The sequence below is a fragment of the Pleurodeles waltl genome, chromosome 2_1 (genome assembly GCF_031143425.1).
Source record: "Pleurodeles waltl isolate 20211129_DDA chromosome 2_1, aPleWal1.hap1.20221129, whole genome shotgun sequence".
NCBI classification, from domain to species: domain Eukaryota; kingdom Metazoa; phylum Chordata; class Amphibia; order Caudata; family Salamandridae; genus Pleurodeles; species Pleurodeles waltl.
The window spans coordinates 72,931,175-72,955,220 of NC_090438.1; the positions used below are offsets into that span (position 1 = coordinate 72,931,175).

General features: G+C 47.1%; 1 protein-coding gene across 2 annotated transcripts in view; it reads left to right on the plus strand.

Annotated features, from left to right (window-relative positions):
- Nucleotides 1-12,258: 12,258 nt before the first annotated feature.
- EDA2R (ectodysplasin A2 receptor) overlaps nt 12,259-24,046 on the plus strand; it is a 104,889-nt gene continuing 93,101 nt past the window's right edge. The window contains exon 1 of one of the 2 annotated variants that reach the window (XM_069210206.1): nt 12,259-12,543. The gene's annotated coding sequence lies outside the window, so the exon portion shown is untranslated. Of the gene's footprint in view, nt 12,544-14,418; nt 14,565-24,046 lie in introns of those variants that run through there. The other variant, XM_069210217.1, reaches the window with a different exon arrangement.

The following is a 24,046-nucleotide window of genomic DNA, read 5'->3' on the forward strand; positions in this document are numbered from 1 at the left end:
CATCCCGATTTTTAAGAAAGGCCGTAGGGCTGAGCCTGCTTGCTTTCGCCCCATTTTGCTGGTGGAAAGTGAGGTTAAGGTGTTGGGAAGGAATCTGTTGGATCACCTCTCCAACTGGGCTAACGATAGGACTGTCCTCTCAGAAGCCCAATATGGTTTTAGGGCCGGACGGAGTACTGTCGACAGACCTTGAACCTTCACATGCTGTGTACAAGTACACCAAGGCAAAGGCAGGAGCGGTTCATATGGCCTTCATAGATCTAAGCTTGGCTTTTGATAGAGTAAATAGAGCTAAGCTCTTGGCCACGCTTGGGGCCATGAGGGTCAAACCGTCCCTGCTCTCCTTCTTGCACACATTGCTTTAGGGTTTATCCACCGCCGTTAGGTCTGGGTTGAATGGGCAATGCACCTTAAGCCCAATAGAGGGGTGTAGCAGGGATGCATTTTGGCCCCCTTTCTCTTCACTCTTTACATCAACAGCCTAGGGGTAGCCCTAATAGATTCAGGAGCGGATGTTCTGATTGCAGACAGCTGTCGTGTGCCTGTTATTTTATAAGCAGATGACGCTGTGCTTATGTCATGTATGGCTAAGGGCTTACAGCGTCTCCTAGATCTTTTTGTTACCTATATGGATTGGCTAGATCTCACCATCAACGATTCTAAATCTCATGTTATGGTGGTGGGCCCAAGGAATACCAGATCTAAAAGCTTCTCGATTAAGGGCCAGATTATTACGAGGGTAGATCACTTTTAGTATCTGTGGATCCTACTAGACTCTAGACTCTAGCCTCTCTTGGCAACCTCTGCTAAAGAAAAGCATGGTCAGGTTTAAATCTGCTATCAGTGGGGTCAATGTCCTGGATATGCGCTTGTGACATAATCATGTAGACGCAATGTTAAGAGTATTCAGGGCTAAGTGCATTGTGGCGGCTTGTTATGAATGTGACATAATGGGCTCTGTGTTGTTCTCTCAGCTTCAGGTCGTTGAGAATTCCTTCTTGAATAGTCTTCTCAAAATCCCCCAAGCATGACCTCGGAGATGCTTCATGAAGAAGTGGGCCTGGGTTATATCTCAGGCCTGACTGGACTGCACCCTCTGTTACTCTGGCTGTCTATTTGGATGAGACAAGACCTGTCTCTCAACAGGCTCATTGTATGTGACTTCCTGGCTTTGGATGGTATGTCACATATTCCCTGGCTCTCTTACATTAGATGCACCCTCACCTCCCTGGGCCCCTCGAGCTTTTTGTTGAACCGGAGCGCAAAGCTCGGAGGGATATTTCATGGTTACAGCAGGCCTTTCTCACTAGGGCGGATGCGGAACGAGAGGTCATGGCCCTCGACAAGCCTACTATGTGCCATTTTGTTATGGTAAAAACTGTTCCTGGATGGAGCCTTACCTGACCCATGAGATCCCTAACTTCCACTGCAGACTGCTAACCTATTTTAGATTCAACTGGTTCCACCAACTTTTGTTGCCCAAAGGGTTTTGGTATAAAGTCTCGGACCTCCCGTCATTACCCTGAACACTTTTCACATTGCCATGACATCCCCATGATTTTGCAACTTTCGGCACAGGTTTATTTACCCGCTCCTCTTGTTTATGAATTTTAACCACACGAGGCCGGCTTTTTTCTTCCTCCAACTGTTAAAATCGCCCACTATCTGCGTCTGCCTTATTTGTTTGTTTTTCTTGGGTGTTGCATGGGCGATGAATTTTAGCACGTTTTTAGTGGGTTTTGTCCCTTTTTTAGCTTATATGCTGTGATTTTAACTGTTTTTAGCTTTTCATAGTGCATCATTTGTTTGTCTTACTCATCTTATTTGTAATCTGTTGTAGATATGACTCAGAGTTCTTCCCTTGTGTCTTTTTTTATCATGTATACTTTTGTGATTTTCTTGGAAAATCGAATAAAGTCTATTTACCTTACCTTACCTGTATACAATAGTGATGATTTTCTCTCCACATATTGGACTGATGTTATTGTTTCTATTGATAATGTTCCAACTAAATTAGATACACCTAATATTAGATATGGTAAGTATTTAAGAAGGATAGCACAAATTAAGCATGAATCTAAAATGACTAATGGGGAGTTTGTGTATTGTGAATAAAGAAGGAAAGGAGTTTATTCGTGAATGCAAGTGAGGAGTTAAGATTGTGAGGAATTTGGAAGAAGGAAAGATTGTGGATGAACAGGTAAAGGAAGAACAGAAATTTAGATTGTTGGATATACATCTTAATTTGAAAATGGAACAAATAAGAAGAGGTTAATTATATATAGTTCGAAAGAGAATTTCAAAGGATGTTAAGGTTGAAAATGGGGGAAGAGAGTGTGTGTGTGAGAGAAGCTATGAGGTGAGTGGAAATTATCTGATGGCTGTTGAACCAATTTTGACAGGAATTTATTAGGTATGTGGGAAGAACACTTTTTTAATGTCAAATAATTGGATTGGGTCTTGCTATATGGCCTTACTGTTTCCTAGAATAAATAATGTGAGTGAAATTGATGAAGCAAAGGACTTGGGAAGGCTGAAAAGTGGCTTTGCAAGTCTTTAGGCGGTATGACTCCTCTTATGGGTGTTCCAATGATATTAATGTGTTTTAGTGATTATAAAAATAATCAGAGGGGGAGGTTGTTGTAGTTTTTTTCTTAATTGCACAGTATTGTATAATAATTAACTTTGAATATTAATAATATTATGATGAATTCTAGATGTAAATGATGAAGTAGTAACATTCCACTTAAAACGAGTTTAATATGACATTTTCATTTGTGTTTATTAACGCGATTTAGTTGTGCCACATTTTCACAGTCACCATTTTTGTTAACATGGATGCTGCTCTGTTCATCTTGCTCCTGCTCACCCCATCTCCCATCAAGACCCCTTGCGTGTCTTCTCTCTCCATAGTCTCCGCAGAGCACACAACACTGTAATGTTGCTGTTTTTTCCCTTAGAGTGCATGTATTGTGAATTAAACTTCTTTGTGTTCTTAATGCACAAGGAATTTTCAACTTGGGCATTAAGACCTATGTAGACCTATTAGAATACACTGGCGTATGGGTCATTGTTCAATTATATTTCATATTGTGCATCTCTAGACAGCAACAGTGCATAAGTTGCCTGGCACTTTTTTAAATGTGGTTTAGTGTTATGAACCTTAGTATTACCTATCATGTTCTGATTTTCCTAAAATGTATTATCGCTAGTCATGCCACTGTGAAATTCATGCTGATTTAGTATTCTGAAAATGTGAATAAAACTGCTCATTTTGTGGCTGGGCCAGATGGCTTTTTATAAAGATTTTGTCATAAAACCCTTTAACTTTTCCCTGAGCTAGAACTCACTTATTGAGTAGTCCACGTTACTTAATTTAGCTATTCTGCTAACTAATATTGGGCCTAAAATTGAGGAGGGTGCTCTTTATCACAAGATCAAGTGTGAGAAGCTGGACCACCAGAAGTAATTTGAAGGTGATCTAAATTTTGGGGTGTCTGTATATTGGGGTTCTGCTCCCAAAGTATGCCAATGTAGCTGTGCACTGTCACTAATCTTTTCCCTTGATAGGCCTCCAGACATGCTCCTGTTTTGGAAACCTGCCGTTTAACCATACAGCAGAGCAAATGGTACCATGATGTGAGGCCTTACCTTACCACCAGCAAGAGATAGCAGAAAAAACAACATCTACAGAATGAAAGCTATGGCTAATTTTCAGGAGTGGGTGGGGTGCACAAATTGGCAAAATGTCATTTTGCCTGTGCCTTCAAAATTCTTTGCAGTTCCCCTCTGTGAAGGTTCTGAAAACTTCACCTTAAAACTGAATTCCCAATAAATTTAGCAATGGATGGTTAGCTTTGCCCGGATGGAGTTAGATTTCAGCAGCGCTCCTGCCCTGTCCCTCCCCTCTATCAAAGGAAACACCAAGCCCCATGTGTCAAAGAATGCATTGGGATAACAGTGGTGTTCTGCACTGGTGTTTTTCAGGGATTATTGACTTTACTCACTCACAATTCTGGGATGAAAGAACAGCATCAGTACCAATGTTCCATGTGGATCTTGACTTAGTTCAGCTCAACTCACCACACTGGCACACTGAGAGGGCAGGATGCATGCTGACAGTGGTGGGTTCCTGTCACATACTTGTGGCTCAATGTAGCATTTCTAATTGCATGGCTTTGACACAATGCCCAGACACATTTAGATGCAAAGCTACCAGAAGGTGTGGTGAAGCACTGTAATACACAGGTGCTTGAAGTTGCATTGATTTAGATTGGCGACAGAGGTGCTGGTGCACACAGCATCTCAGGGTTGTATAGTATGACACTCCTACAACAAGCACATACTCTACGTGTAAATCCAGAGTATCGCAAATCGCTGCCTTACATTACTCTGCATTGGGAAGGCATTCCATGGGTGGAGCATGGTTGTTCTCATGCATCCACCCATCGATTTGGATGCAAACTCAAATTTACTAAGGTTAGTAAACCTGGGATTGACTCAAAACGGTACACCCTCCCTACAGAAGGGGAGCGAGGAGAAATATCTATATTTCTCCTCATTATTTCCTCTATGTGCACTGCATTGTGCAGCACACGTACAAAGAGAAAAATGTCTTAAGGGAATGTTTTTTTGCCGGAAGGTGTCCCTTTCTGCATAACAAAATCCTGCCTGTAACGCACACACCCTTGCCCACGGGCGCAATGCTGCCTTTGTTGATGCTAGGCAGCACTCAGTGCTCTAGCACAGGGAGTGAGCAGGAATGTGTTGTATCTTAATAGATATGACACTTTTCTTCTTTTTCCCTGTCATGCAATGCAGTGCAGCATGTTGTCTTGCTGTGTATCATGACTTTTTGATAAACCTCCATTCAAGGCTCTGTTACACAAAAGTCACACTAAGTACAAGGTCACAAGGCATTTGATGAGTTATTACACTGAATTACAAGCTTCACATCATTCCCTCCCTCACTGTTGCACCTTCAATGTATGGACTTGTGATGGACAGGAAGCGTGGGGTTAGGGCAGAGTATTTGTGCAGGGGAGTAGGAATAAAAGTGTTACAAGGTGAAAGAGGTTGTAGGCCCTTGGATATGGTAAGATGTCTCAATCTCTAAGGATTGGTGTTGTCACACCTCCTCCCTCCCAGGTTGGCTAGTGTAATAGGCATCAAGGCGGTGAGCCTCAAAGGCTTTCACCACCCTTGATATGTAAATCATTGTCCCCCAGTTGAGGACAAAGCCCTTCCTGCCCTGTCCACGTCAACGGGTGGAAATATTAGCTATGCAGGAGACATACTCCTCCAAAAGGCTAGCCACACCTTTAGGGTGGGCTAGGAGGCCTGTACAGATGAAGGAAGGTTCTGCCATCTTGGCAAACCTTAGGAATAGTGGGTTCTGGGTAGAAAGGTGGCATACTCCCACAGGAAGTCGTCACTGCAGGGGCAGACTAGCCGCAGGGACCAGTAGCTCATTGGCCACTGTCCCTCACACCCTTAATGCCCCTAAACCAGGATTTAAAGGGCTCCCCTGACACCAAACCCCCAGTTCTGATTTGCAACCAAGAAGAGACAGAAAGAAGACGCAATCACCAACAACAGCACCTAGGACTCCACCACTGTGCAAAGAGAGGGCACTCAAGTGCCCTGAGGAGACTACTACTTGAACTGCATGACCGATGTGTGCCCGTGGTGATAAATCATTAGTACCAACAAGAGGGACCCTAGTGGGCACTGAGAAGCCAAGACAGACTCCCCTGACTGGTGGGACCAGTCACCTACAACCTGCAGAAGAATCGCTGTGCTGTGTCTGAAGAAGTGCAACCCGTCAGGCTCCCCGTGAGTGAGCCCAAAGAAGATCAGTGACCTGCACCCTGGGAGTGGTAGTGTCACCAAGTTTCAAGCCGCTACCCCCTTCTGGACGACCTTCAGCAGACAAAGTAACCGCAAACTACTTTTGCCGCTGCCAACACTTGTCGGTCGCCAGCCCGGTAACCAACGGCTTCTCAGACATCACCGACTCCAGTGCAGTTTCCAGCATAGAGACCGACGCCGGCAATGACCCCTCTCCTGAGATCTGCATCCTGAATGAGGTGACTTTGAGAGGAGCAGGAAAGCATCTTTGGCACAACCAGCCCTCTGATTGACAGCTGAAAGGCCACCTCTCCACTCGGAGCCACCAGACGTGGTGATAAAGTTCCAACTGTTCATTCGAAGTCCTGGCCTCCTATAGGCCTCTGCTCCCCAAGGGTAGAGTGTGAGCCCACCCCAAAGTTTGCTTTTGTCAAGTGCTGCAACTTACGGATCCTGTCAGCACCAAGGACCGCCAGAGCATTTCTGCACCCGGGCTCCCTGTGCAAGGTAACTAAAAACTGACTGTTGGGGCTTGGTCTAGCGACCTGCAAGACCCTCATTCCAAGTGGGTTTCCCTGCGCTCACCCTATAAGTGACCGATTGCACACTGTGATTTTCCCCATTGACTTCAATGGGAGCCATTTGATGATTAAAAGTACTCTATTTTCCAACGCTTTAAAAATTCACAACTCTGGTTGCATGTAAGTAAAAAAGATTGTTTTGCTGTCTAAATTAAGATAGAAATCTGCTTTATTTTTCTAAATTGGTGTATATTTTTTCGAGTTGTGTCATTTACTTATCGTCCATGTTGGTGTTGTGAAATACTTAACACATGTTCCTCTAAGTAGCCTGACTGCTCTTTGCCACTCTACCAGGACTGAGCTGTGGTTAACTAGTGTGAACCCATGGTCCACTTCTGGGTAATGTGATAGTATTACATGGTAAGACTCACCAATCATACCACATAATTCTGCCACTTTGCTACAACTAGGTAGAGGAGGACTGCGTATTGGGATAATGAAGATTACTGGTAAGTAATTGAATCATTCCTATGATCACGATCTGTGTATCGGAAGCAATTCTGTGTCCTTTCAGCCACTCAGACTGTCATGAGAAAAGAGTTGAAACACCACCCTGATGGACATGCAGCCCATAAGCAGGAAAGGTGACGTATTCCTGGGGTATGCTGTAGATCCACGTAGGTTGGTGCAGATCGTGCCACCAGTGATGGCAGAGTTCTGAGAGAAACTTGGGGAACAGAAACAGGTACTGCTTTGAAAAAGTTAGGTCTGCAGTATGAGAGCAAATGATGGGGAGTGGGAGGTGTTGGGAATGGTCCTGATGTAGTGATCCTCACCTGAGGCTACTACACACTGTGTCACTGAACCAAATTATAACGCGCTCATTAGCCCTACCTAGAGTAAAACCGGTCCTAGGGTGCTTGTGTTCCAGTTCAGAGAGGACCTGGCCTGTCTTTCCGGGCTGGACTATGCCGATACAAATAGGGTAGAGATTGATTTGCATTTGGCAGGTCCAAACTGAGATGGCATGGTGTGTAGAATAAAGATTGACCGGGATGTGGGCCCTAGTAATTACGAGTGGTTGAGATTAATTCAAGCATTTCATCCATCACTTTTTTGTATACTTTAGTATGTTGCCCTAAGTGGACAGCTATGTCAGACATGTGTCCCATGCACACTGTGTCACTGGTACTGAGTTATACCTGGCTGATGTTTCCTAACTAGGGTGAAGTTTTTCCTAGTTTGCTTGTGTTCTGGTTCAGGGAGGACCTTGTCTGACAGTTCTGGGTGGCTTGTTTCCACTGGGGCAGGGTCAAGACTGATTTTTTGCCCAAGCTGAGGTGGCCTGGTTTGCAAATTAACAATGGACTGGGATGCGGCCTTGAGTAATTACCAATGGTTGAGATTGATTCAAGCATTCCATCCATCACTTTTTTGTATACTTTAATGTGCACAAAGAGTATGTCGCAGTCTCCAGCTGAACTCCACACAGGGATGGAGGCCCGGACCTTCTTAACACAGTCAGGTACCGTAAACTGCAGAGGCCCTGTTGGGAAGCACAGAGAGGAGCTTGCACTGTACGAGTCTATATGGAGCACACCTGGGTGTGCATCTAGGACCCACAACGCCGAGTTTGGTTTGGGGCTTCCAGTCTGGGTCCCCAACTATGGCGTCAACAGGGAAAGTGCAGACATACTTGGTCTTCAGGACAGCACCAGGGCTTGGGGTAGATGGCGCACTAGCCGATAAACTACTCACTAATTCTGGGTTCAAGGCGTCGACGGCCACTGGTGCCTGGAGAAGCTTTCTAACCCCAAGAGCTCCCGTCCTTCAAGAGCTCCACTCAGGAGAAATGGGCAGTTGTGAATGGTGGGGGCCGGCAAACATAGCAGACCGCTCGTCTGAACCCCACCTTTGTGTTCAGGTAGGAGAGGACCAGGATCTTTGGCAGGGTGGCCCTCTGTGCCCTGCTCTTCCAAGGTTAGCTACTGGGTCCCAAGACAAAATACAGTTTAGCAACCCACTGAGGCCCCAGGACCACATCTGAGCTCCCCTTCCTCAGATAGAAAAACCCGGATCCAAGTCCGGAATGTTTCTGACAGATGGACCCCCTGGCACCACAATCCGGATGAGGAGGCAGCAAACCCTTTGTCTATGCCCATACTCGCTACTAAGGAAGGCCAAACTGTCCCTTGGTCCCCCATGAAACCCTGGTCTCAGTTTCTCCTGTAACCTCCTTGGGGAGCCCCCATATCCTCCCGGGTCACTCAAGCACTTTGAGAGTGCTTGGCTCACTGTAGGAGGCTGGCCTGGCTTATAGTGGGTGCCTTGTGGCACTTACACCTTGTGCCAGGTCCAGTTATCCCTTATTAGTAGATTAGAGGTGTTCTAGCAGCTTAGGCTGATAGAGGTAGCTATAGCAGAGCAGCTTATGCTAAACTAGGAGACATGCAAAGCTCCTACTATACCACTTATATAGCACTATATCATAAGAAAACACAATACTCAGAGTTACTAAAAATAGAGGTACTTTATTTTAGTGACAATATGCCAAAAGTATTTTAGAGAATATATTCCCTTAGGAGGTAAGTAATATACACAACATATATAGACACAAACCAAAAATCAGGTAAGTAACAGTTAGAAAAGTAGTGCAAACAATGTAGAACACAATAGAATGCAATAGAGAGAAATAGGCCTAGGGGCAACACAAACCATATACTCCAAAAGTGGAATGCGAACCACGAATGGACCCCAGGCCTAGTGTAGTGTGTAGAGGGTCGCTGGGAGTGTAAGAAAACGCTAAGGGTGTCCAAGATACCCCACCTCAAGACCCTGAAAAGTAGGAGTAAAGTTACCCTGCTACCCCAAAAAGACAGTAAAGTCGAGATAGGGAATTCTGCAAGGACAACAACTGACTGCACAACACTGAAGATGGATTCCTGGACCTGAGGACCTGTAAAGGAAGGGGACCAAGTCCAAGAGTCACGCAAGTGTCCGGGGGGGGCAGGAGCCCACTAAACCCTGGATGAAGGTGCAAAAGGGCTGCCTCCGGGTGGAAGAAGCCAAAGATTCTGCAACAACGGAAGGTGGCAGGAACTTCTCCTTTGGTCAGAAGATGTCCCACGGCGTGCTGGAGGATGCAGAGTTGTTTCCATGCAGAAAGACCGCAAACAAGCCTTTCTAGCTGCAAGAGTCGCAGTTGAGGATTTTGGGTGCTGCCAGGGCCCAGGAAGGACCAGGAGGTCGCCCCTTGGAGGAGGAGACTGAGGGGGCGCTCAGCAACACAGAGAGCCCACGCAGAAGCAGGCAGCACCCTCAGAAATACCTGAACAGGCACTTAGAAGATCTGAGGACAGTGGTCGACTCAGAGTCACAAAAGAGGGTCCCACGGTGTTGGAGTCCAACTCAGCGAGTTGAGCAATGCAGGACGGAGTGCTGGGGACCTGGGCTAGGCTGTGCATGAAGGAAGTCTTGCAAAAGTGCACAGAAGCCCGAGCAGCTGCAGTTCAAGCAGTACACAGGATTACTGTCTGGAGTAGGGAGGCAAGGACTTATCTCCACCAAATTTGGACAGAAGGGCCACTGGACTGTCGTAAACACTTGGACCCAGCTCCTGTGTTCCAGGGACCACGCTCGTCAGGATGAGAGGGGACCTAGAGGACCGGTGATGCAGAAGTTTGGTGCCTGCGTTGGCAGGGGGAAGATTCCGTCGACCCACGGGAGATTTCTTCTTGGCTTCCAGTGCAGGATGAAGGCAGACAGCCCTCAGAGCATGCACCACCAGGAAATAGTCGAGAAAGCCGTCAGGATGAGGTGCTACAATGTTGCTGGTAGCCTTCTTGCTACTTTTTTGCGGTTATGCAGGCGTCCTGGAGCAGTCAGCGGTCGATCCTTGGCAGAAGTCAAAGAGGGAAGTGCAGAGGAACTCTGGTGAGCTATTGCATTCGTTATCTGGTGAGATGCCCACAGGACAGACCCTACATAGCTCACAGAGGAGGATTGGCTACTGAGAAAGGTAAGCACCTATCAGGAGGGGTCTCTGACGTCACCTGCTGGCACTGGACACTCAGAGCTGTCCATTGTGCCCTCACACCTCTGCATCCAAGATGGCAGAGGTCTGGGACACACTGGAGGAGCTCTGGGCACCTCCCCTGGGAGGTGCTGGTCAGGGGAGTGGTCACTTCCCTTTGCTTTGTCCAGTTTCATGCCAGAGCAGGGCTGGGGGGATCCCTGAACTGGTGCAGACTGGCTTATGCAGAGAGGGCACCATCTGTGCCTTTCAAAGCATTTCTAGAGGCCAGGAGAGGTTACCCCTCCCAGGCCCTTCACACCTATTTCCAAAGGGAGAGGGTGTATCACCCTCTCTCAGTGGAAATCCTTTGTTCTGCCTTCCTGGGACCGGGCTGCCCAGGCCCCAGGGGAGCAGAAACCTGTCTGAGGGGTTGGCAGCAGCAGTAGCTGCAGTGGAGTCCCCGGAATGTTAGTTTGGCAGTATCCGGGCTCTGTGCTGGAGACCCGGGGATGCATGGAATTGTCACCCCAATACCAGAATGGTATTGGGGTGACAATTCCATGATCCTAGACATGTTACATGGCCATGTTCGGAGTTACCATTGTGACAATACATATAGGTATTGACCTATATGTAGTCCATGCATGTAATGGTGTCCCCGCACTCACAAAGTACGGGGAATTTGCCCTGAACAATGTGGGGGCACCTTGGCTAGTGCCAGGGTGCCCACACACTAAGTAACTTTGCACCTAACCATCACCAAGTGAGGGTTGACATATAGGTGACTAATAAGTTACTTAAGTGCAGTGTAAAATGGCTGTGAAATAACGTGGATGTTATTTCACTCAGGCTGCAGTGGCAGTCCTGTGTAAGAATTGTCTGAGCTCCCTATGGGTGGCAAAAGAAATGCTGCAGCCCATAGGGATCTCCTGGAACCCCAAAACCTTGGCTACCTAGGTACCATATACAAGGGGATTATAAGGGTGTTCCAGAGTGCCAATGAGAATTGGTAAAATTAGTCACTAGCTTGCAGTGACAATTCTAAAAGCAGAGAGAGCATAAACACTGAGGTTCTGGTTAGCAGAGCCTCATTGATACAGTTAGGCACCACACAGGGAACACATACAGGGCACACACTTATGAGCACTGGGGCCCTGCCTGGCAGGGTCCCAGTGACACATAGACTAAAACAAACATACATACAGTAAAATTGGGGGTAACATGCCAGGCAAGATGGTACTTTCCTACACTCACCCGTTTTACGATGGGCTCACTTCACAGTCACTCACAGCACTGTCCAAGCAAAGTGGAAAATACACTAAGTCAGTGGTTCCCAACCTGTGGTCCGGGGACCCCTGGGGGTCCGCGAAGCCTTCTCAGGGGGTCCGCGAGAGCCTAGAAAATTAAAAAATATTAACAAATATTGACAAATTAGGTCCCCAGCTTCCAGTAATGACTCAGGCGGGGGTCCCCGGATTCCCATGATGATTCAGTGGGGGTCCCTGGGTTCCATTAATGTTAAAGTGGGGGTCCACAGAAATCAAAAGGTTGGGAACCACTGCACTAAGTCATCGGTGAGGCACTCTCCCCAGCCCTACCAGCCTGCATGATACAACGGAATATGATTCACGAAGCTTGCAGCTCCAGGTTATTTGGTTTCCTTACCAGTTCCTTTTTTCCTTGGCATGAAACCTAAATCATTCTTTGCTGCTGTCTTGACAATTTAAAAGTTGAGGCAAAATTGTGACGTTTACATTTTACCTGAAATTCCTAACAGCACTAGTCGCACTCATAGGGTTTATTTGCCCTGGCTTAAAAAACGCCCCCTCACAATGCCAACTTGACATTGCCCGTCTCCATTCAAGAAACAGCCAATGGGCAGCCCCGGGGGCGTGGCCTGTGGTAAAACCCACTCTGAGCCGTACGAAGGTAGTAAGGAATTGTTGCAGGCGATTTCATCAACTCCCGGCCCCTCTGTGTGTCTGGGTGGGAGGAGGAGGTGCTGACTCACGCACCCTCCATCCTCAGTGCAAAAGCGACAGCAAGGAAGAAAGTTCCCAAGGCAGGCTCTGCAGCCCAGGAGAGCTGCTCCCAGGATAAAAAGAGCCCGTGTGTGCAAAGTCAGCAAATCTGTGAGGAGACCGCAGAACCCCAGAGGTACCCCTTTAATACTACCTGCACCGCTGCCTGTGGTAAACGCAGACGCGATACAAGTTGTAGTAGTGCACAAATGACTACCCACGCTGCACACTCAGGCGCGCTGCAGGATAACTGCAGGTCCCGCATTGATCCCCGTGCGTGGGATGAGCCGTCGGGAGATGCCACCCGGCGCACTTTGGGGGACTTGCCCGGGCATATCCCCACTTCCCTTCATTTACGGCTTTGGGGGCTTACAATGTGTGCGCTGTCCTCGCCTCAGCGTACGCTGGAAGGAAAGAGAGGATAATGAATGAAAGGAGGAAAGGGAGCAGGAATGAATGATGGAGAGAGAGAGATGAAGAAAGAATGAATAAACTGACATAGGGATGGATGGATGGATAGATGGGTGGACTGTGAAAGGCAGACTGGTATATATGCAGCTCTGAGGCTTGGGTGGAAGTAGAACCTTCCCGCAGTGTGCACAATGACAAAAAGTAAACATTCGCACCCTCGACCTTACAAAATGCCCCTGGGATGCCCCTCACACCGTGCAGCCGGCACCGCCCCCCGTGCCCACCAGCACCCTCTCACACATTGCTCTAGTGTGCGCCCTCACACCCGCCCTCAGCCCTGGGCCGCTTCTACTCTGGGTGTCACCTCACACTTGCCGGCAATACACCATCCTTTCAGTGTGCACCCTGCCCCCACCCCCCCCAGCACCCTACCTCTGCTGGGTGTACCCACACACTCTGGTCCCAGCCCCCACTGGTACCTTGCAGCACATCCCTTGAGGGTGCACCCTCACACCAGCACCCTTCACTACATCTCTTCAGAGTGCACCCTCACTCCAGCACCCTCCACACCAGCACCCTTCACTACATCTCTTCAGAGTGCACCCTCACTCCAGCACCCTTCGCAACATCCCTTTTGAGTTCACCCTCACAGCAGCATCCTTCAGCACATCCCTCGAGGGTGCACCCTCACACCAGCAACCTTCAGCACATCCCTTGAGGGTGCACCCTCACACCAGCACCCTTCACTACATCTCTTCAGAGTGCACCCTCACTCCAGCACCAGCCGCCACCAGCACCCTTCGCAACAGCCCTTCAGAGTGCACCCTCACTCCAGAATTCTTCAGCAAATCCCTCGAGGGTGCACCCTCACACCAGCACCCTTCACTACATTTCTTCAGAGTGCACCCTCACTCCAGCACCCTTCGCAACATCCCTTCTGAGTTCACCCTCACACCAGCATTCTTCAGCACATCCCTTGAGGTGCACCCTCACACCAGCATCCTTCAGCACATCCCTTGAGGGTGTACCCTCACACCACCACATCCCTTGAGGGTGCACCCTTACACCAGCATCCTTCAGCACATCCCTCGAGGGTGCACCCTCACACCAGCAACCTTCAGCACATCCCTTGAGGGTGCACCCTCACACCAGCACCCTTCACTATATCCCTTCAGAGTGCACCCTCACTCCAGCACCAGCCGCCACCCGCACCCTTCGCAACATCCCTTCAGAGTGCACCCACACTCCAGCATTCTTCAGCACATCCCTTGAGGATGCACCGTCACACAAGCACTCCAGCAAATCCCTTGAGGGTGCACCCTCACACCAGCACCCTTCAGCGTACCCCTTGAGGGTGCACCCTCAGATCATCCACCCCGGCCCCAGCCCCCGCAGCATGTCGCACGTTCCTGACCCTCATCCTCCGCGCTGCCGCTGGCCGCCCAGTAGTGCAACAGGGAAAGCTGTGTAAAGGACCCCGGCGCGCCATGTGCTGGGGACAAGTCAGGACTTGCAGCTCGGCTCCTGTTTCGGGCGGGGCTCCAAGCATCGCAGGCGGGACAGGGGGGTGGTCACACCTCAAACGGGCCAGACACCGGCATCTCTCGCAGGCACCCTTGCCCCTGAGGAGCAACCTCCCCCTCCTCCCCCCCTTGTCTGCCTACTCTCATTCTACTGTCATTGAGGGCTGAGTGCCCTGACAGACGCCCTCACCGCACAAAGGGAGCCCGCAGGACCGACCGACAGGTAAAACGATGCATTCATTTTTTAAATCACAGTATTGCAGGGGGAATTACAGATTTGAATGCCTATTTTCTTTAAGCACATCACGAAGCAGGTGTGACGATGTGGGAGTTTTATCAATGATGTCAGAACCTGGAAACTAACAGTATTGCTTTGTCCAGACCCACGTTTGTTTTCCTCTTGCACGTGCATCTGCAAGGATCGGCGCGCGTGCATGAAACCGAGATGTCTCGGGGCTACATAGTTGTCTGAGTCTGTCTCGGCCCTTGAAGTTTAGAGTTCAGGCTCGGATGTTAGCCTCGCGCCTTCGAACTTCATTCTTACATAGCGCTTGTCACTGATATTTCACAGTGCCTTGAATGACAAGGTGTACTGTAACCTAATGTAATGGTCTTCAATTTCTTGGCACCAGAAAGAAGAAAACACGGGATGACCCCCAGACCGAACCTGTAACTGCGACCTCGCAAAGTACAGTTTTACTCACGTGAAGTGGAATTTACACCTTAAAGTTTAGTTTCATTCGCGTGATGTGGGTCTTGCACCTTCAAGCAGTCTCACCTGTGGGGATGGGTGTCACACATTGGGGCGCAGTCTCACTTGGGGGATGTGGGTTTCACACTTAGAAGGGCAGTCTCACTTGTGGGATGTGGGTGTCACACCTTGGAGAGCAGTCTCACTCGTGGGATGTGGGTGTCACACCTTGGAGAGCAGTCTCACTCGTGGGATGTGGTTTCCACACCTAGGAGTGCAGTCTCACTTGTGGGATGTGGGTGTCACACCTTGGAGAGCAGTCTCACTCGTGGGATGTGGTTTCCACACCTAGGAGTGCAGTCTCACTTGTGGGATGTGGGTGTCACACCTTGGAGAGCAGTCTCACTCGTGGGGTGTGTGCGATACCTTGAAGCACAAATTCACTCGTGGGATGTAGGTGTCACCCTTGAAGCACCGTCTCATTTTATGCAGCCTCAATGGCCTATTTCATGTTAGTTAAGTGCCTCCCGCCCCCCGCGCACCAATATTACATTGAGCTGACAACTCTGTACCGAATGTGCCCGATAATAACGAAATGCGGGGTCAGGGCATTTAAAGTCTCAGCGCCCCCTCCCGAATTTACCATGCTTGGGTTTTACATCAGTTTTAAGAAATCGTAATAATGATCTGCGATTCCGCAATGTAAAAGCTGGCCACTTTTTTTCCTTCTAATTTTTTTTTTTAATTATAGTGTCCCAATTGCAAGCGAATGTTTTCGACCCTTTTGGTGCCCCGCGTTTCCTGGAGACAGGTTTCCGTTTCTGGAGGTACATTTTCTGGCGTGAACGGCCCATGTGTCATTAAACGAGGGCGTGAGAAGGATTCAGAACTCTAGGCCACTCGCAGTAACTGTTGTGAGGACTGCGGAGGGGCGCTTTGCCCAGGAACACACGTACTGCCGAGGACTGACCCGGGAGACTCCAGGGTTCACAACTAGCTTATGATGTTGCCGAATGGACTGGTACAGGACGAAATACAAAATGTCCTCGTGCATTTACAATTTGTTATAACATTTATCCCGTCCAAACAGTACGTATAAAAACATGTTTCGATTAAAACCTTAAAATGTATTTTTTTTTGGCATTTTCTTTTCACTTTAACCCTTCGACTCTGATGGTGCATGTCACCAGTCTCACTCTCAGTTCCATCGCCTCCCTTTTCAGAGGGCATGAGATGCAGGAAAAGGGATGAGAGAGACAGAAGGGTTTCTCCTGTTACCTGGTGTACATTTATGTAGTACGTATAGTTCTGGTGGTATTTATAAGGAACCAGTTACAATTGGTTCCTGCTTGATGCAGTCCCTTTATGGCTTTTTTGGACATGTGCCAAGTGAATTAAAACCACAACTAGTTCTACTGTTTTTAAAAACATATCAACCGAAACCATTAGACTCCAAAAACAGTTCATAGATGCGACTGTAACCAACGGGAACTTTCTCTATAACAATTCATCTGATGTCTTAAAAGCTTTGGGCCTCATTCACAAGAATCTGACGCATCGGGCTGATGCGTCAGGTTTCTTGCGCTGCCCTACAATCCCCTAATGACGCTGCATTTACAATACAGAGCTCCATCGCGCACGTTTTCACAGATGCTTCAGAAATTCTGCTGCATCTGTGGCGCTAAACCGACGCATTGCTGGAGTAGCGTCAAAACTCCAGCAATGCGAGGAAGGCTCCCATAGAGAAAAGCAGTGCATTACTTTAACGCCTGCTCTGAGCAGCTGTTAAAATTCTGATGCAATGAAGTAGCAGAATGACGCAGTAAAATGTAAATTTCACAGCGTCAGTTCTACGTGGCTTTTCCAAAGGGAATGCCTACCATACATACATTACACCTTGCGCAGGTATAATGTGACACACAGCTTTACAAACCAACCTATTGGAGCAGGTCCTTAACTCACTGAGAGGAAATTATAGGTGGATCAGTGAGTGAATATGTGATGTCTGGCAGTATTCTCACTTAGGCGATGTTCTATGTCAGGTTCTGAAAGTCCTGCTGTGTTTAGTCTTTGTTTTTTGCATATACTAAGAAGTAGCCATAGCCACAAGGGTAGGTGTTTTTGGGAGCAGTCCAGCCACAATCTCCGTAACTATGTGCTAAACAGGCAAACAGTTGGCAATCTCTTTGAAAAGGGTGTTGCACCTGTTCAACATATTAAGGGTGGCCACTGTTATGACTAAAACATTAAAAAAATGTACTTCCTTGAATACTACCCCAGCAATAGATGCTTTATGAAATACATTTAAATTATTTCTGCCAGGTGTCCTCATGAACACCACCCCACCTCACTTCTGTGCATGCATTTACACATGTCTCATGCATTCTGAATCAACCATAAAGTTCCTAGGTATAAGTCAGGTACCTGTTTGGAAAAAGCTTGAACCAGCCGTTTGATTTTTCCAATAAGCCTTCAACTAAGTGCGGGCCCTAAAGGTACTACCAAGTTATAACGTCATGCAGTTGCTGGAGTCTTTTCTGCTTGTACTAGTGATGGCATGTCGAGAGTAGTGGGTAGTAAAACCCAGTCTGGTTTTCAGGGTGGCAAAGAAAAATGCAAATAGTCTCCAGTGAAATTAGTTGTAAGCACATTTACGTAAAATATATTAATTATGGGTATTCTGAAAACTAAATGGTTCGACAAGCACAGCCCTCATCTGCTACTGCGCAGATGCACCAATTTTAAATTTCTTGGTACAATTTACTCCACAGCTAAATTGGCTGTGCTATAAAATGCAACAGATTAATACACACTTTGGGTGATGAGAAATGGATATTTTAGCATTCCCTCTGTTAGACCTTTCAGCCTTAGGGTGGTCTCACCCTAAACCTTCTGCCTTCTTTCTCCATATTGCTAATCTTGTTTTTGCTGTCCTTGGGACTCTGTGCACTTTTTACCAGTGCTAAAGTGCATGCACTCACTCCTTAAATAATAGTAGCATTGGCTCATACCCAATTGGCAGCCGCCACCTGGTGCCCCTTCTGGGGGGTCCCGTGCGGGTTTGAACTCCAGCGAAAGGGGTTAGAGACAGCATCACCTCCTCATCTCCATCCGAGTATTGTGCCTCTGTGCCGGTAGTTGTATCCATGCCCTCAGTAGGAGCTGCCTGGAAAGCAGACAGACCTAGGTATCGGCCGGGCTGGTAGATAGCTGATTGGTTTCTGCCCGCTGTCTGCCTTTCACTCTATAGATCCAGGCATAGCGTGGTGAGCTCACCATTACACTCACACAGTTCTCATCCTGCACTGTAACACACATCAATCACAATGCATTGAGGCACTTTCAGCCTGCACTCAAATACTTATCAACCTTCATTCATGCACTAATCACCCTGCACAGAGAGCACTCACACCATTCTCCCCACACTCATACACTGCTCCCATACATCTTAACTTATTATTAATCCTATAGGTAAAACCTAATGCATTAACCAATACTTGTAACACAGCTATAGTCACCCTTAGGTTAGGCCCCAAACAGCCCACAGGGCTGGGTGCTATGTATTTGACAAGCAGGACATGAAAGTTTAAGTTTTACATGTCCTGGTAGTAAAAAACTCTTACATTTACTTTTCACAGCTGCAAGGCCTACCTCTACTATAGGATAACATTGGAGGTACCTTATTACATTTAAAAAGCTGTAATTTCCAAATGGGAGCATGTAACCAGTTTATATTTGGTGTCTCTGAATTTGTAATGAAAAATCCTCTTTCATGGTAAAGTCAGATTTTAAATCACATTTTTGAAAATGCCACTTTTAGAAAGTTGGCATTTTCCTGCCTTAGCCATTTATTGTCCCTGGGTCACATGACTGATTATAGTTGAATGTAGTTTTTTTTTGTATTCCTCCTAGTCAGCCACATATTATAGAGCTTAGGTGCGCCTTGATGGGCTATCACTGGCAGGATGGGAGGGCGGAGCTGGATCCATTCCCACTTACACTTGAATAGGCTGTGCCCTACCTCCACACATAGGACTGCATACCCCTTATAGTTAGTCTGGAGATAGGGAAGAAACAATGCCTGGGACTTCAAAGGGAAAACTCTAGAAGCTTCCCTCTCCTTCAAGAGGAAGGGTACCAGGTACAAATTTTGAACCTCAGATACCAACTCTTCAGTACACTTCTGGACCTGTGGATACTCTGCCTGGAAGAATAATTCTGTACTGCTGAAAGAATTGACACTGCTGGACTGCTTCCCTGAAGGATTGCTGCCTTGTTGTGCACCTGCTGCCCTCTTGCCTGGGTGAGGAAGACTAGACCTGCTTCTGTTAAACCCAGGACCCCAAAGTGACTTGAAGGGCCAGTTGGCTGACCTCCTGACTTGCTCCTCAGGGACAGAAGACTCCAATAACCTCAACCCCAGCACCTGGACTCTGCCATCTGTGAGTATACCCTGCCAAGTGGTGCCACCCTTGTTCTGGACTCTTGGAAGTGGACCTTAAGTGTTCTGCCAGCCTCTGTGAATTCAGAAGAACCGACAGACCTCATCTGCTGCATGGCGCATCCCCTAAAAGAAGTGACACATCACCGCTGCTGCATGGATCAGACCTATTGTAAAGACCTGTATCACCTTAGCAGCCCGCATCTTCTTCGTGACTGCCACTGCGCGACTCCATCCTCGGCACAGGCCCTCGCTTCTCTTGTTGACGGCAGCCTCAATGACAATGCCAGACTCTGCATCACAGCCTTGCAGCTCCTCTCAACCGATGCATCTCCCAAACTGCTCGACGCATCCTTGATGCCAGACTTCACATTGCAAGCCCTCATCAATGGTATCCTCGACAACGATGAAGGTCCTCACATCGCATCCTCACTGCATCTTGGAACAGACGCATCATTTTGGCTCGCAATGCATCTTCAACATGGATCCACGCAACTCTCTGCAAATCATGATTTAAGGTACTTTTTTCAGCATGCCTAATTGGGTACCTGTAGCAGGCCCACACTCCATCTCGGTCGGCCTGAACTTGTGTCTTTGTGCCGGTCCGTTGCAATGAGATAGCCACAGTTGTCTTTTTGTGCTTTTTGGCATTATTTTCACCCACATCTTTAAAATTGCATATCTCTGGTTCTACTGATCGGAATGTTATCATTTTGGTCTTTATTAACAAATACTCTATTTTTCTAATTCTGTTGTAGGATACTTTTGTGGTGTGTTTTCACTGTGTTAATGTTTGAAGTGCTGCACAACACTTCACACATTGCCTCTGAGTTAAGCTTGACTGCTCTCTGCCAAGCTACCTGCGGGTTGAGCACAGGTTAATTTAGGGTTTGCTTGTGACTTCACCCTGAGAAGAATTGTGGTTGCTGCTTGACCAGGGCTCACATCCCAGTCAACCTGAAACAAATTTCTTATACCCTGTTCAAGATTTTATGATGTGTCCTGTACCTGTACGGGGTGTGTGCCAGCAGTGAAAGTGCCTATCAGTGTGCGGGTCTCTAAATGGAAGGAGATATTAATAACTTTGAAAGGGAACCCGATGCCCATACCGGAGAATGGGCATTTGTTGACTCAGAGCCGAGTTTAGTAGGTGCTCTGCATCCTTTAGGGAACCATCATTTTGAGAAATGGCTTTCTGTTAGGATTCACTACTAGGACTGTCCAGAGCAACGGCAGGAAGTGAACCATCCCAAAGTCATTGAAGTACACCTGTCCATATCACAGAGTGAGGGCTCATTCAGGGGCAGACAGCTTTACGTACAGAAGTCGAAGTGAGCCTAGAGTTACAGGAACTGAGTTCTGCAACTTCTTTTTTTACTTTTTATTGATGACACTGTTTGTGTGACGCTGAGACACATTAGTCACTCTGGAACACTTTGAAGCTCTCCTAAGTTTTACAACAGTTTTCACAATTACTGTACTTTTCCTTAAGTTCACATATAATGTTTTTTATATTACATTTGTACTTGAAACTGATTACTTCACATGTGCTATTCCCAATCAGGGTGCTATTACATTTTTAATAATTTTTAACCAAAGACAACAAACTGAAATGTAATACATTGACGTTCATGTTTCTCTTCCTCCTCTTCAGTGGTTCACACTTGATTGGCCGCCCTAAGCCTCCGACCATGTGTTGTGCTCTCCCCTTCTTGCGGTCAGCATCTGCCATGACTCTTATAGTTCTAGTAATTTTTGGTTACAGTTTGATCCAGGCCAATCGGAATTATGCGATTGTGTGACCGCTGCGTCTTCGCATATTTATAGATTTGCTGCATTTGCCACCTAACCCGTTACCTGCTGCGTAATCTGCCAATTTGAAAACAAAAAATGTTGTTTCTAGGTCAAACAGTTAAAAAATTACTAAAACAGCAGTGAAGTGTGCCGCGCAGTAGAAGTCTCTTTGCAAAGCTGGCTTGGTCATCTTTCTGTTGCTTATTGCTATATTTGGGTGCTAAACTGGTACTAATGGGGTGCAACCAATGTCCATACAGTGTTACCAAGTTTAAAATGACAAAATAATGTAGTTATATTATTACAAAATGTGCCGCATTATGCCTCATAATTTGGCTTTTCTTGCCACATAGTTTACTCAACCCTGCCACATAATTTGACCCTCTGCTGCTGTATAATTCCAGTGGCACTGCATGTAGTTCCTGGTTCTGTAGATGATGGCATCCAGAAACTAGTACACTATTTTAGTCAAAGTTTGCTTGAAATATCTCCATGACTTAAATGCCTGTTTTCAAACCGTTTGTAGCCCGCAGCCCCCAGGGTAGGTAGAAACTAAATTTGTGATCTACGACAGAAATGTGGCTATAAATTGTTAGTATCTCGCCAGTGCTGTGACACAATTATTAAAAAACAAAATGGAAGTCACTGCATTGTCTATGTCTCCCTTGCCCCTAGGTTTTTTTAAATAAGATTATGGGCCTGACTTAGAGTTTGATGGACAGGTTAATCCGTCACAAATGTGATGGCTATCCCATCTGCCATATTATGATTTTCAATGGAAATAATGGAATCATTATATGGGTTACTTGTCACAAACATGAGGGATATCTCGTCCACCGTCTTACAATTCCAGTGGATTTAATGGGATTGTCATGCGGCAGATGGAATATTCATCACGTTTGTGACAGAGTAACCCGTCCGCCACACTCTAAATCAGGCCCTAAGTCTGTAAAACCCAGAGACTGCATGTTCAGATCCCAGCAGAGTTAACTCAACCTTTTATCCTTGTGAGGTTGATAAAATGATTAGCTGTTTTGTTCTTGGGTTTGACCGCCACCCTGAGGAAAAAACAAAGTAACCGCCTGCAGTGCGTTTGTAGAGTGTTTCCAGAAACAGCTTTAGGGAGCATCTATTTGTGAACTGTACCAGTGCCTCCTCCACTGAAGCTGCACTTATATTGTACTATAAAGGTTAACTGTCATCTGAGTGGTTGCGTGCCATGCACCAACGCAGCACTAAAGATTATACTCCTGTGCCGTGTTCTCTAAATGAACTATACCCTTACACTTATTGTACCTTACTGGAAGCACCAGCCAGCTCTTGACTGGTTCATGTTGTACTTCTCTGACTGCTCCTTCCCTACCTGTTGGCGTTCCCCAGTGGCTTAACAAAACTTGAGGGAGGCCCCCCTGTAAAGTACATGGAGCCACCCCTTCAAACCCCAGACCCACTCAGGAGCTCTCAGGCCAGTGGCCCGCCGCCTGTGCACAGTGTACTGTGCTGAGGGGGCCCCCTGGAGGCCAGGGACTTACCCCACACCGAGTGGCTGCAAGAGCTAATGTTGTGCCATTGGTGTTCCCCAAGGTTCTATCTGGGTCCCACTTCTTTTTATCCTTTAAAATACTTCCCATAGAGACAACATCTCCTCAATTGGCCTTTCCTACCATCTCTATGCAGGTAATAAATAAATGGTCATTTTCCCTTACTGAAACCACTTCCACTACAGCTGGACCAATTGTGTGAATGATATCTCCTAATCTAGAAAGGGATATTCTCCTGTCCTTGTCCAAAGTACATTTCTGGCCATATTACTGACACAAGACGGGAAGGTTTCTGACAGGTGTTACTGAAAACATTTAGATTTGTGGATGAGCCCAAACTCACAAGGTATTCTAACCTTTGACTGTCCTCCCCCTGCACGCTCTCAATCCTGTGAGTAGATTTTCTCAGGCAAAAATTACACACCTGAGTCATAAAATCGAGATTTATGGAACTTTGCAATTTTAAATTGCATTTATGACAGAGTTATGGGCATTGTGCCCCATTCACAAATGCCACCTCAACAAAGTGAAAACATCTACTTGTTAGGATGGATGACTTTGTGTAGCTGAGCCTCCCTGACCTTGTGTGATTTCTGGACAGCCGTGTTTGTTTTTCTCATTGAGATCAACAATCATCATGTGAGTCCACTGCAGGGACTTCCCTTGGTTAACCATTTCTGAGACTCTAGAGCTAGGATCTGATGTCAAAAAGACAGCCAAATGTTCTCCCTTTGTTTCAGAGAGGCTACAGCCCTCTATACCCAAGGTATGTGGTGAACAGGGAAGGCATCAGAGTGACCATCGAGAGTAGCTTAACCTATTTTACCTGACCCGCTGTGTAGGGGACTGCCTCACCGTTGAAGAACTTCAGTTCAGTTCTTGATAGTTGGGTCCCTCGGCCTTCATGTTTTTGTCATGATAGAAGGGTGCTTGTAAAGTGTAGTCTGTGGGCCCAATCCACAAATAGCCTCCACAGTCGTGGCGGAACCTCCACAATGAGAAATGCGGTGCGGAGAGTCTGCCACAAGTGTGTAGACCCCATCACACCTGTGGCAAATCTGCCACAACTGTAGAACCTCTGTCAAGACTGTGGGGGGACAGTGATGTAACAAAAGACCCTGTGGTGCCCCTGAGCGCCAGCCCCCCCCTCCCCCCCCCCCCCCTCAGCACAGAACATTGTCCACAGGAGGCAGGCCCCCGACTGAGCCCTGAGGGGGGAGATGGGGCCTCCAAGTACT